At 35.9% G+C, this 13,915-nt stretch overlaps 2 long non-coding RNA genes across 2 annotated transcripts; one reads left to right on the top strand and one right to left on the bottom strand.

Moving 5' to 3' along the window:
• Positions 1 to 5,790: 5,790 nt before the first annotated feature.
• On the top strand, positions 5,791 to 9,086 carry LOC113340751. Its single transcript, XR_003355632.1, has 7 exons — positions 5,791 to 6,067; positions 6,261 to 6,317; positions 6,539 to 6,621; positions 6,711 to 6,777; positions 7,263 to 7,326; positions 7,814 to 7,887; positions 8,872 to 9,086. It is a non-coding gene; the product is annotated as an uncharacterized LOC113340751 (long non-coding RNA).
• Positions 9,087 to 10,684: 1,598 nt separating this feature from the next.
• Positions 10,685 to 13,183, bottom strand: LOC113340770. Its single transcript, XR_003355635.1, has 3 exons — positions 13,068 to 13,183; positions 12,232 to 12,483; positions 10,685 to 10,751 (listed from the first exon to the last, which is right to left on the bottom strand). It is a non-coding gene; the product is annotated as an uncharacterized LOC113340770 (long non-coding RNA).
• Between the last annotated feature and the right edge of the window lie 732 nt (positions 13,184 to 13,915).

Raw genomic sequence — 13,915 nt, 5'->3', positions numbered from 1 at the left:
AAAAAAAAAAAAAAAAAAAAAAAAATCAAGTATTCAAATTCCATTTGTGTCATGTAAAGAAAATAGTTCTCTCTTGTTCCAAAAATAAAAAGAGAGTAGTCAATGTAAATAAGAGTCATGTAAAGAGTCATCTTTTGTGTTTTATTGTAATAAGCAAGGAAGGGTGTATGCCATTGATGTACAACGCGAGTAATTGTGAAATACCTCCAACTCATTCACAATTCTCGTAAAGTCCGGACAGCTAGCTAGATTTCGACCTTGGTTCTTAGCCTGAGAAACTATCTCTTGGTGATTAGTAGTCATAACATCCGATCTTTCTTTACACATGTGTAGATACACTTTACACTCTTATCACATGTCTTTATTTGTTATCAGTGCTAGGATTGTGCCTTCGATAGCTAGATTGACATCTCCATTTTGCTGTGAGCTTAACTGACTTGCACATGTCACATTTGATGGAATCTGAGCTTATATTTTGACCTAGAACTTTGTAGGTACGTTCTAAGAAAACCTTCACGAGACTTCAACTCGTCCACTAGGGACACTTAGTGGTTTAAAAGGCTTAGTGCATACGCTAAATGCATTCGAGAGACCAGCGACAGTGGTATAGGTAGGATTTCCTTAGTTTTGTTTTACTTGAGGACAAGTAAAATTCAGGTTTGGGGGTATTTGATGAGTGCTAAAAAGTGCATATTTCTATATATTTTTCTTGGCATTTAACTCATATTTTGTGCATTAATTCTACATTTTATCCCATATTCTGTATTTTCGTTGTTTTCAAGAATAAATACTTTTCTTAATTAATTTTGCATTTTTAGGTACTAAATAAAGCATGGTTATCTCACGGAGCGAAAAGAGCAAAGGAACGGCAAAGACTCTCGCTAGGAGGAAGCGAAGAATGATGTTTGCAAGAGCCGGATCAACGAGAAGTGGGCTTGAAGAGGAAGAATTGTTCTTAAAGAAGATATGGGCTTGGCATACCCAAGGCCCAAAACCCTTACCCAAATCCATTTCCATTATCCACACCCATTTCCATGAGATCCGTCAGATTGGATCCATCTTGTCATCCAACGGTCGCCTCATCATTGTGCATCAAAATCCGAAGCTCCTGTCAAACACCATAGTACCTAACTCCATCTGAAGTCGTCAATTTTGTTGTATCTCATAATCCAACGGTCGCCACATACCTCTCCATCGTAGCCGTTCGATTCAATCTATATGGGATCATCCAACGCTCTTTACTCGATGTTCATCAAAGTTCGCTATCCCTGCTTCACACCCTAGTCACCGAACCCTATTACCCAACCAAACGGACCCTTCTTCTCCATCGGGTTCTTCCTCTCTTCTTCCCAAATTCTCTGCAACTCTGCCATCTCCATCACCACCATCTCTTCCATCACCACCATCTCTTCCATCTCCACCTCGAACACCACCACTACCACCTTCCCCCGACAAACTCAGGATTCAATCACCACCCTTGTCTCTTCCTTTCTCGTCTGTAGCATCGAGTCCTGATGCTACAAACTCGACAGTGAGAGAATCTAGGGTTCACAGAAGTCTAGGGCTAGGCCAACAGCGCAACAAGAGCTAGAGGAGGAGCAGTAGAACATCAACAGGGCATGGGTCGAGCAGAATTCACACATGGGTATGTCGAATTTGATTTTTCCCCAAAAGTTAGGGTTTGCAAATTTTAGGGTTTGGTGAAATTAGGGATTTTGTTGTAAACTATAAATAGGAACTGATGTAGGATGTTAAAAGGGGTTCTTGGGTCATCCGAGAAACCCCCTAATTGGGTTAATTTAAATCTCAATGTCAATTTGATTTCACTGTTAATTTTTAGGGTTCTTCATTTGCAATTTTCATTCACTGTTTAGTTGTTTAAATGCTATGTTATTTCACATGATCATGTTTAGTTCCATTTTAATGTTAAGTATGTTCTGAGTTCACTTCTGAGGCTCAGATGAAACCTTAGTGCACTATTGAATGATGAATTGCTAGGAAGGCCTGTTTTGCTTGAGTAATGGGAAGAAGTTGGTGCTCTGATATGCCTGTGATTGACTGTGCTTTCAAAAGACAGTCAATGCTAGGGGCAAATCAGTGAGCAAGATGATTTTCTTCCCATTCTAGTTGGATGCTTAAGTTTTTAAATCTAGAATTGCATTGTTTAGCTAGGACACAAGGTGGATTCTAAGCCTTAGCTTAGCCACAACTGCAAACTCCTCCCTGCCCTTGGCTAACAGCCTTGGTTTATTTGGCTTTGTTTCCTGTTAACTGCCACTGTTACCTTTGCTTCATTGTCTTTATTCTACTTCACTGTCACATTTACTTCACTGCCTTGGTCTTTCTCTTTGCTTCATTTCCATTGCCATCCTCACTGCCATTTTCACCATTTCCTTTGCTTTTCTTCACTATCACTCTCCACTGCCACTGTCACCTGTTTTGTGTTTTGTATTTGTATCTGTTTTCTTGTGTTTATTTTTTTATCATCCATTGTCTCATTATTTCACTACCATCTTCATTGCCATTGTAAATTTGCATCCTTTTGCCCTGTGTTGCTTCCATGTATATACCATTGTCACTTTTTCTTTGTACATGTCATTGTAAATGCCATCCTTGGCCCTGTGTGATTTAGTGCCCTGTCTGCCTAGAGCCTGCTTTACCTTGTCTGCCTGCACAGCTCCTGCTCTCCCTTTCCCTGCTGAGCACCTGCCCTTTGCACTGCTGCTGCTGCAACTGAGCTTGGCTCAGCTAAGACCAAAGTTTAGTTCAAGGCCCAGCCACAGTTCAGGTTAAGGCCTAAGGCCCAGTTCACTGTTACCAAGCCCAGTTCACATCAAAAGACCAAAAGCCCATAAGTTCACAGTCAATCCAAAAGCCCACTGAGCCCAAAACCATTTCATTGTTACAAAAACCCACTAAGCCCAAAGCACAATTAGAAGCCCAATAGCAATTTAGAGCCCAAATAGCTAGAAACTCCAAACACTCCCAATATCTGTGGATCGACCCGTACTTGCACGAGATACAACTGACGACCGTGCACTTGCGGTATTACTGTAGGCCCGTTTCATTTCGCTTCAATCTTATACGCTTTCCCGGGCCCACCAATGTCCAGGGCCAAATTGGACAAAACGGCACGAGCTTGGCAGCAATCTTGGAGATATCACTCGTGGTTGTTATCACGAATTACATCAAATGCTAGCAGTTCAAGACATAGTTCACTGTCTCTAGCAAGTAATTCCGGTAATATCTCACTACGCAAAGGTTCAAGACCTCATGGACACCTCTGCCTAAAATGGTATTTCCTGCGCTTTTTATGTGATTTTAGTTTTGATGGTTTTGGTATTACTGGAACTTAGGACCTAAAGGTCACTAAGGGTTCACTAATTCATGTTTTTTCACTTTGGTGAAAGATACCTATAGTCTCACCATGTGAGAACTAAATATGAAAGCTCTCAATACTATTATGATTTATGCAATCCATAGTATGACCCCGGGGTCAACACACTTTTGTGTGAGGGAGAGGACGTAGAAATGACTAGTATGATTTCAACACTTGCACGATCAGTCTGTTTGGATCGTGAGGTTGGGATGTTGATTTACCAAGATCTATCTGTGTTTTCATGTTTTATTGAGTTTTCATTCATGTGGGGGATTGTTGGAAAACAATTAATAAAAAAATAATTTTTTAAAGTTTTAATAAAAAATTTTAATTTATTATTTTATTTTGTGAATGAAAATTTTTTGTCCCACATCGTGGAGTTTCCAATTTTTAGTAGTTTTAAGAAACTGTATAAACCTTTTAGTCCCACATCGGGGAGTTTTTCTTCTTAAGTTGTATTTGTCAATTATATAAACAAATTCACTATTTTTGTAAAATCTAGGGGAAAGGGGTTGCTCTATATTTTAGAGGGACCCCTAAGGAAAATATTTTTATAGCGTTTCTTAAGAGTTCGCGATTTTCCTGAACGGTTTTTTCGGAGTTGCCAAGCTCAAGTTGAGCATCTACTACATATGCTAGTAGTAGGTGTAGTAGGGCGCTAATGTCTTAAGGGCAACGTGTTGAACACATGACTCACTCTGTTTTTTCCAAAGTTTTGCCTTTTTGCTGTTGTGGAGATATGAGAAGCTTGTTCGTTTCGTCGATCAATTCCATTATAAAGGAGATAAGTATCAATAACTTTTGCTTATTTGATTTTTTCTTTATTTTAATTATTGCACCCAACAATATACTCTATGTTTTTAAAGTAGGTGGTGAGCAAAAGAAAAAATCCCTTACGAATTCTTTTCGTCTGGCATCTTTGCTAATGGAGCAATTCACTGGGTTGGCGAGAAAGGCCGGCAAGCACAACATATGTATCAGATTGTCGCCTTCGATCTGGTAAATGAGAAGAACAAGTACGTCTCATTACCTCCTTTTGATTATGCCAAGAGACCTGACAGTTTTAGACTTATGTTGTTAGGGGTGAATTTGTGTGTCATTCATTATAGAGTTTGTGTTCGAACCCTAGATATATGGGCGTTAAAGAAAAGGATCACGGATACAGGAAGGCATATAAGGATACTGCGAGCCAGAGTGACATGAGGAGAGTACTACGGCCACAGTTGGAGTTGGAGTAGAGACTTTAATATAAAAATTAAACAGTCGGAGGGGATCTACGATTACAAGCCATTCAAAATTACAAAGAGCAATGAAGTTCTATTGTGGCACAAAAGAGAGAAGCTATACTGCTATGACAATAATACATCTACTTTAACTAAGCTTTGGGATGGCAATGGTACTGTTTTATCATGCCTTCAGGCAATTCCTCACATGAACACGCTTGTTTCGCTAGAAGATCTAAGACATAATAGCTTAACTGTACGGAGTAAAAGGAGGAGGGTAGAAAAGCGGTTGCGCCTTTGTTAATTAGTTTCATTTACTATCCTTCTATGTGATTTTGCTTCAATATCCATCCATTAAGCTTCAAAGTTAGCTCGTTGGTCCAGAAACATATAATTTCTTATTATTAGACGTCTACTTGTTTTTCGTGCTTGAAGGAATTTCTAATTGGAATGCTAATTTTATTTAAACCTTTTTATTGACCTTATTATGCCTTCATAGGATCGCCTTTAATAAGTTGTAGGGGTTGGCAAATGTGCTAATATGATTATAACATCTCTCGTAATTTTGCAACTGGCCTTGATCAGTTTTACATTTCTTATGGGTCTTCAGTTACTGCAAGATTCGCAACTAACTGCTGTTAATCAGTTTTCTGCATGTACACATGAACACTGTGTTTGTTTGTCGCCTGGACTGGAGGGGTGCAGACAATGCATACCGAGTTCTTGTACTAGACATCTAATGTTTTACAGTATTACACTAACAAAAGCTTTTACACAACATCACCTTCATATGTACGTACATATTGTTCCTCTCTATGTCAAAGTATTTATGGAATACTTTTGCAAAATTGAAACTTCGGGACATCCCGATGGTAAAGCATAAAGCTATAATGAAATAACATGCATGTCCGACTATGGCTCTTGGCCCCTACGTGGATCGGTCCATATATGGCAAGTTGATCTTTCTACGTATAACACTAAGTTACCTCTCTCTATATATATAGAAGTAGAAATTGACGTTTAGTCTCAAAGTTGGTGCGCTTTGGACGCTTTAGTCCTACCATCTCAGGCCTGGTACTCGTTAATCCAAATTTGTAAATACGGTGACATTTTAATCCATTTTTTACGAGTTAGTCCAAATATTACAGATCCAGAAAAATTCAGTTATTGTTATTACCCTAAATATCCTTTTAATGTTTTTGATGTTTTGTAGAGAGAGAAACAAATCAGTTGCAGAGAAAATAGATCTAGGTTTTCTTGTCATTCTACCTCCTTCCCTTCGTTTGCTTCTATTACAATTGATCATAAAAAATATGATCCAATAGGTAGCGTAACCGAATATATCAGTTCAACAATTTCATTGGAGATTTCGCAAAAATGAACTATTGGATTGGGTCTTCGAAATTTTGAAGGAGAAATTAAATAAAACATAGACGTAAAGGAGATTGAGAAGAAGCATTAGAAGGTTTTTTCTTCTTCCTCAAATTATACAGTAGATTTTCATTCTTAATTCTAGCTCTCGATCGGAAAATAAGAATCATCTTTTTTTTCCTTCTGTAGAATGGAATTAAAGTCCTCGGATTTTTTTTCTTCTATATATATATATATTATGTTATGAATTTTCGGGTAAAGTTATAAATGAGTACTTGAAATTTCAGGAAAGTTGGGTTATATGGATTATTTTTTCCGCTACAATCAAAACCGGAGATGTTGAGGTATACGATGGTTCATTTTGAAGTTTCTTATTGTTACTGTTGTTACAAGATTGAGTAGTTCTTAGAATGTTTCAAGTACTAATTAAAACTTGTGTACCTGCTTGTTCATGATTGTGATACCAAATATGGATTTGTACCAATTTTAGGATACTATCTGAGAAAGTTTAAAACACTATTTCTTTTTGTACATGACCATTTTCTATCCTTTATTCTGAATGTAGAAAGGGACTATCGTTGAATAGATGATTGAAGAAGTAGTGAGGGACAGTGATCATTTAAGGAGCTTAATTAATATTTTGTGTAGGTATATAAGCTCAACTTGCATTACACTTACACTTGTAATAATCTGGCAATATACGAGTTTGTCGTATTTACCACTATTTTTATTTGCAGCTAAAAGGAAAGTGGGTGTAACTTCCTTAAATGACACAAGCTCAAGATCACACCAGGTTATAAGCTGGTGAGTTTAGTATGTAGGTATTTGATTTTTATGGATCCTATCAAATCTAGATTTTTATTGAATTTTACGGTTCCTGCAATATCATTTTTCGTAAAATGACTATAAGTTTATGTTTGGGGTATATTAATGGGGTGTATAAACTGGTACACAAAATAATTAGGGTGTACATGTGAAAGAAACGACTTCATAAGCTTATGCTTGCGTAAATAATTGGGGTGTACAAACTGGTACACATGTGGAGATCCATGACTTCTTGTCATTAATGTGAAAGATTCATGGTGGATTTAGAAATAGGGTCCTTGGTTAAGGAAATTTTGTCAAATTGTTTAGCTCAAGCAATTTCGGATGCTACTTCTGCAAGGACAAGTGATAGTATTGGTGCTTGACGTGAGTGACAGAAGTAAATTATCTTATTAACAATAGGGGATTTTTAAGATGATAAATTTTTAACAATAGGGCTTATGTAAAATTTTATTTGTTTTCAGGTGTCCCATGTATTATCACTTTAACCTTGCATTTATGGTGTGGCTCCAACTTCTATCTTTTGATGTGAGTAAAACCTAGCTCTTGGGTGGCTATTTTTCTTTGTTACATTTAGGTTTGTGTTAATAAATCTCTATGTTTTGACCACTTTTCAGTTATGTTCATAAACGAACAGTGTGTACACATTAACATCAACTCCATTTAAAACTCTTTGTTACTTGTCCTGAAGCTTTTTACTGTTCATCCCTTCAATTTATTGTTATTATGTCCGCAGGAACATTAGCAGTAAGTTCTCTTTGGCCATTAATGATAGTTGGGAGAGACATGGAAAGATAGGATCATTTGGGTATATATGTTTTGGATAGACGTGTAGACAATATGTGTACATAGTTGTATACCTATTGATTATTAATGTGTACATAATCATATATGTGTTAATTGTTGATGTGTACATAATTGTAAACATGCTTATTACTATACAAGAATCTTTTATTTTAGATTTAATTGTTATTTTCTGTTTACATCTTTAATATGATATGTGGTGTTTACTCAGGGGGAGACATGGAAAGACCGGATCATTTTGTAGGCGTGTATATAATTGTACAAGATGATGCAACGCGGTGCAAGGTATTTATTCTAGTTGTATACTTTGGTTCCCTTGATGATTCCTACGTCAATATTGGTCCTAACTAATAACATGATTGTGTGCTTTAGGCTTTCTTAGTTAAATTTGATAAGTACAACCTTCGTTTAATGAAATAACATATTGATTCCTAATGTGTACATAATTATACACATGTAGATAGTTAATGTGTATATAGTTGTACACTTGTTGATTGTTAATATGAATGATTGGGGTTGTGCATGTTTTACAGGGGTGTACATATTGGTGCACCTGTGTAAATCTTATGAAAAAGTAGGTTTCCCTTGTTTTACAACGGTGTACATATTGGTGCACCCGTGGGAAGTAATTCCCATGAAAAATAGGTTTGTGTGTGGATGTGAATGATAATCTTTATGCATGTTATGAAGCGGTGTACGTATTGGTGCACCTCTGTCATTCCCATGTAAAAGTAGGTTTGTGTGTGGTTATGAATGATCGTTTTTCTGCATGTTTTACAGGGGTGTACACATTGTTTCACCTGTATAATTCCCATGAAAAAGTGTGCCCGAGTGTGAATATGAATGATCGATTTTATGCATGTTTTGCAGGGGTGTACACATTGGTGCACCAGTGTATTTTCAATGAAAAAGTAGGTTTGTTTGTGGCTACGAAGGATTGGTTTTAGGAATGTTTCACATGGATGAATATATTGATGCACCAATATACTTCTCATGAAAAAGTAGGTATGGGTGTGAGTATGATTAATGTTGTGCATGTTAGTAATCTCCTTTTCAGTAAAGTGCAATGAACCACTTTACTGGGATATTTCGAAGCAATATTAAGTTTGTGTAGTAATGCCCACATGGATTATGTCTCTAACCATAAACCGACTAACTTTTTATTTTGATCATTTTTTGTTTTATTTCTTATGTGGATGTTGGTGAAAGGATAATCACTTTCTTTTCAAGCTGCGATTTCTTATGTTCATTGTTTTTTCCTCGATGCAGGTTATCTGCTAAACTTACCTCTACAAATCTAGCTGTTATCCAACTGGAGCTTGGCATGGTTGATAGTTTTTTGTCTGTGCGGACTAGGATGGCAGTTTGGCATAATTGGATTTTTTTTTGGATCTTTGCAGCGGTGTACATAATTGTACACACAAATGTAAATTAATTTTTTTAAAATTAAAATTATATAGTCATATGTGTACTCTTTTTGTAGCTCTCGGAAAATACTTTCCAAATATATAAAGTTTGTCGATTTTGGACGAGCAGTTTAAAAGATAAATTGTTTTTAATTATTTTTATATTATTTAAAAGTTTGTCGTACAATTTCTTTTTTTGAGCAAACGTGTCACATCCACGTTGAATGTGTCAGTTACAAAACAGTTTCCACTCGTTGCACGTGTGTTTATAAAACACGTGTGGAGGTTAGCAGTGTCTTTATACATTTTCTAGACTAATCTGTTCCTAGTTGGAACGAGATGGACTAATCTGTTAATTTTCGGGGGGTTTTGGACTGAACCGTTTTTTTCCTGTATATAAAGGGTCCAAGGGACTATAGTATGTACCCAAGGGTTTAACAACATTAGGGTTTTTAAGTTGAGAAATAATATCGCGCAGCTTTTGAACCAAAATCATCTTCATGGAGAAACTTCCCACAAATATCATAGACAACATACTTTCTCGGTCACCCATTGAACCCACCTTACAGAGCAAACGAGTATGCAGAACATGGAGAAAGCTCGTCGGCAATAATAAAATCGGTCTCCTGTTTGCGTTTGCAGACTATAATTATAATCTCCGAGCTGAATCAGAAACAAAAGTACACCTCTACTATGGAGATGAGTTCGAAGCAAATTTCGAGAAATCCCACATCAAGAAAACACTAAAGAATTATGAGCAATTAGTGAAACACTAATTAATAAAACACTTTATAATGAATATATTATTTATTATGTGCAATTAGTGAAACACTAATTAATAAAGCAATTATGATATTTAAGTTGAACAAACCACCACCGTTGATTTATCTTTTTTATTAATTCCAACCAAGGTGGAACAGTGGTTAGAGGCCACTCTTATGACAAAATAGGTCATGAGTTTGAACCTCCCTGTCATAATTTTTTTCATTTATAATATTGGAATTAACGCCACAAATCCTGACCACCACTAACAAAGGTAAACTTATCCTAGCTTTGTTTTGTACTAATGATTTCTTCAATTGATTGAGATTGGCCTTCACTTTGGCTTAAAACATCTCTACCATCTCTAAATTTTTTTTATTTTTAAGAAACTCTAAAATATGATTTTGTTTTGATTTAGAGTTAATTAGAGCACGGGCTTTGGTCTGTTATTGTGAAACCTTGGCTCTCGACGGGTGTCTTCTCAACGTCTTTCGACATATTTCCTATTAGAACAAATTCTGATTTGTTCTGTAGATCAGTGTAGAGAAACATTGCTATTGTCATTACTTCACAAAATTTAAAAATTTGTTTCATTTATATATGTTGCCCAGTTCATAATATGTACTATAAACTATTCAGGGTCTATAAATGTAACAACAATAAAAAAGCGACAACCATCCTTCGAAAAGCAGGTCATAACTATGAAACTATATATAAATGTTGAAATATTTGGAAGGACACAATTCAATACCAGATATTACCTAAATCAATAATCCTAATAAGACTATACACTGCATCATATGGCGAAGACTCCACAATTTTAAGTAATATACCTTTAGGCAGCACATTAATAAGCTTAACTTTACGGAACAAATTAATATGCAAACAGAAAAGTTAATCATAAAAAACCAAGTCTCCACTAAAATCACCAGCAAGAGCACCGATATCTTGCATCCCAAGTTGATCTGACACAGTCGATACCTATGAGCCATGAAAAAAACAAAAAATTTGGTCAGCCAATAAAACACAGTATAAGACACGCTTTATCCAAAAATATTCATTTGAATCATTTCAAATTTAATTTAGGGCTCTACTCTTGCTTCAATTATGCTCATTAGGGGTCCATGGCTCCGCTTTACTATTTTAATCATTTTTCTTATTTTAATCATTTTACTATTTTAATCATTTTTCTTAATCAGTAGGGTCCATGGCCCCTGCAATGCATGCATAGAATGCATCAGAATCATGCCGCCCAGTTTTCATCGGAGCAAGAGTAATTGCATCTTCCCTGATCAAATCTGCTAAGGTATTTCGAACAAGCTTGCAAAATGTGTGAGGAACCACTTCTATGGTATTAACAACCCCTAATAACTGTGACGATCTCATTAATAAAATAATCAACCAAACTCAATTCATTACTCAGAATACCCAACCATTCACTTATTACAAAAATGATAATACGAAATGTGGAAGTTGTGCAATATAAAAGGTACCCATATTATTGTCCGATATAGAAAAGGTACCCATATACTACTGCTATTTTGACAATGTAAACTATATTGAGTATCATTGTGCGTGGAAAGTTGCATTTATGATCATCTACAACAATCTAAGACGCATTAACATTCTCAGAGTTATGGGAAACATTTTGTACATTCATGAAGTAACGACTACTAATCTATCGAGTAAAGGTGGGTGTCAGTAGAGGCATTAACGTTTTCAAGGGACGCGGCAGAAGATACGCTAAATCAGTACCGGATGGCATTTCAGCCATTTATAGACTAAGCATTCAGTGGCCGACCTAATAGATTAGGCAACGTCTAGACCATTTATGATCTAAATTGCGCTTTAATATGAGCACCTAGAGTACCTAATAGATTAGAAATGTTAATTACTCTAAGCATATATATATATATATATATATATATATATATATCACAACTCTAAGACATATAGAAGGAAACTCACCTATAGAGCTTTAACACATCTGCAAGGACGCTTCTTGTTAGGTTCAATAACTTATTTACCGCAGCAAAGCAACAACATGTTAAATGTTTATAGGCATAATGTTTGAAATATTATGGTATAGTTAGCCAAAAGTCCCAAAACCAAAGGAACCTTTAGTTCATGACAGTGAACTGATGCCTAGGGGAATTCATCTAACTGCCATAGTCAACAATACTGCAGACACGAATTCTGCCTTAGCGTAAACAACAAGTAAGTTGTTCTTTAATTTTCTAGGATTGACATTCCTCTGAAGTTAAATATATCACATAATGAAATATCACTTTTACTGCTTCTATTCTAAGTTGGTTTCCACGTGATATGGTGTATGAGTAGACATCGTATGAGAACAAAATCTTATGTGAGATATGAATTTCTTCACTGCACATAAAACAAGACTACATGTCATACAAATAAAAAATCAAAGAAATTTATAAACGATTTAGCACTAACTTACCCTTTGCTTCTTGTTAGCCATCTCACTTTTTAATTATTTTTTCGCAGTAGTGTAGTCGGTCCATCTAGCAAGCCATCTCAAAGTTCTCGACTCCATTGCCTTATCAAATTCTGCCAGACCAACCCCCTCCGAAATAAATTATCCACAAACCTTGTATCAGAAACTTGGTGACACACGTCCTGAGCAAGATCAAATTTTCCCTCCATCTTCTGCTACAATGGCTGACGCCTGACGTAGCCGTGAGTATTACACCTGCACAAAATAATTATTCTCCGAGTATATTTATTGCCTATCCAAAACTGTTGAAAACATCCTGTGTTGGCTTTCGCTTATCTATCTCGCCAAAAAAGTCTCTACGATTTCACGCACCTCGGAATTTAAATTAGGTGCAAGCATTACAAAATTTGTCTCATGTTTAAAGCGTTTGCTACTATTTAAAACTCACACAATGTTCAAATCTTAGTTGTTATATGGAGCACACCAATCAACAATTGTCTTAGTTATTAGGATAGGTAGTTTACATGACCAGCCCGTCAGAAAAATGTTGCTCAGGTTAGAATTGTAGTCTTTAAAACTGTTGCTCAGATTGTTACTACATAGATTAAAAGAGAAAAAAGAAAAACTCATCAGCACAATCAAAAGATTACCTTCCCAAAAATTCTTACCTAAACAAAAATCGTCACCAATAAAAGCTTTATTATACATATATACCCATCTATCTATGAATTAATAAAAATGACAGCATCTCAAAAAAAAAACTGCACTTTCTATCAGTATAAAAAATGGGGAACGAAGAACCCTAACTTTGAATATACCAAAATCAGAATGGAACATACCTTTATAAATCTGCACTTTCTATCAGTATAAAAGAATGGAACACACCTTTTGTTTGAAAACAGCCTGCATCATAACGCTCTAAAAATATTTTTTTCATTCATAAAAGGAGATTTAATCTTACATTAATTGCCGAACCGTAACGCCTATGGAGGGGAATCCACTGCGAAGTAATGTGAAGAAAAATAATGGGAAGAGAAACATATTACGTTGAGAAATGCGAGTAAATAGAGTCACCGTCAATAAACGGGTTAATTTGGACCGTTCATTATATGCCCAAAATGTAGATCAGTCCATGGAAAAACACACCTAATCACCGTCCTTTATATATCCAAATTGTAGATGACCGTGAATGTAGAAAAACACCGTTTTCCCTAATAAAATAGATTGAAGTAAAACTTAATCATTAACACTAAACTAGATTATCAACACTAAACAATGTAAGCGTTAATTAGTCATTTTTCAAATTTTTTTATAAGGGGCACTTGAAATTACCATGTAATGATCCTTTTTATCCCATGACATGTCGTCCCTCTAATAAAACTTGTCGCACCTATAACAGGGTTGTTCTATATACATGTTCATTATTATATCAGTGACCCACTATGGATTATATTTGTTGTTCAATAAATAATTCAATGGTTTTGTATCCTTTCCAAATTATCACATGATGGTAAGTTTTCGTAAACGAAAACGGAGAGCCGGCCGAAACTAACGTGGGATGACTTGGTAAAGAAAGACATGAGAAAACTTATCACCGGAGCAGGCGTTGGACAGACAAGCATGGAGAGCGGTGATCCACGTGGAAGAGGTAGGTTTCAGGAACGCTGACTAACAACCCACTTCTTTT

Source organism: Papaver somniferum, unplaced genomic scaffold (genome assembly GCF_003573695.1).
Source record: "Papaver somniferum cultivar HN1 unplaced genomic scaffold, ASM357369v1 unplaced-scaffold_23, whole genome shotgun sequence".
Classification (NCBI taxonomy): domain Eukaryota; kingdom Viridiplantae; phylum Streptophyta; class Magnoliopsida; order Ranunculales; family Papaveraceae; genus Papaver; species Papaver somniferum.
This window is presented reverse-complemented; position numbering and strand designations above follow the sequence as displayed.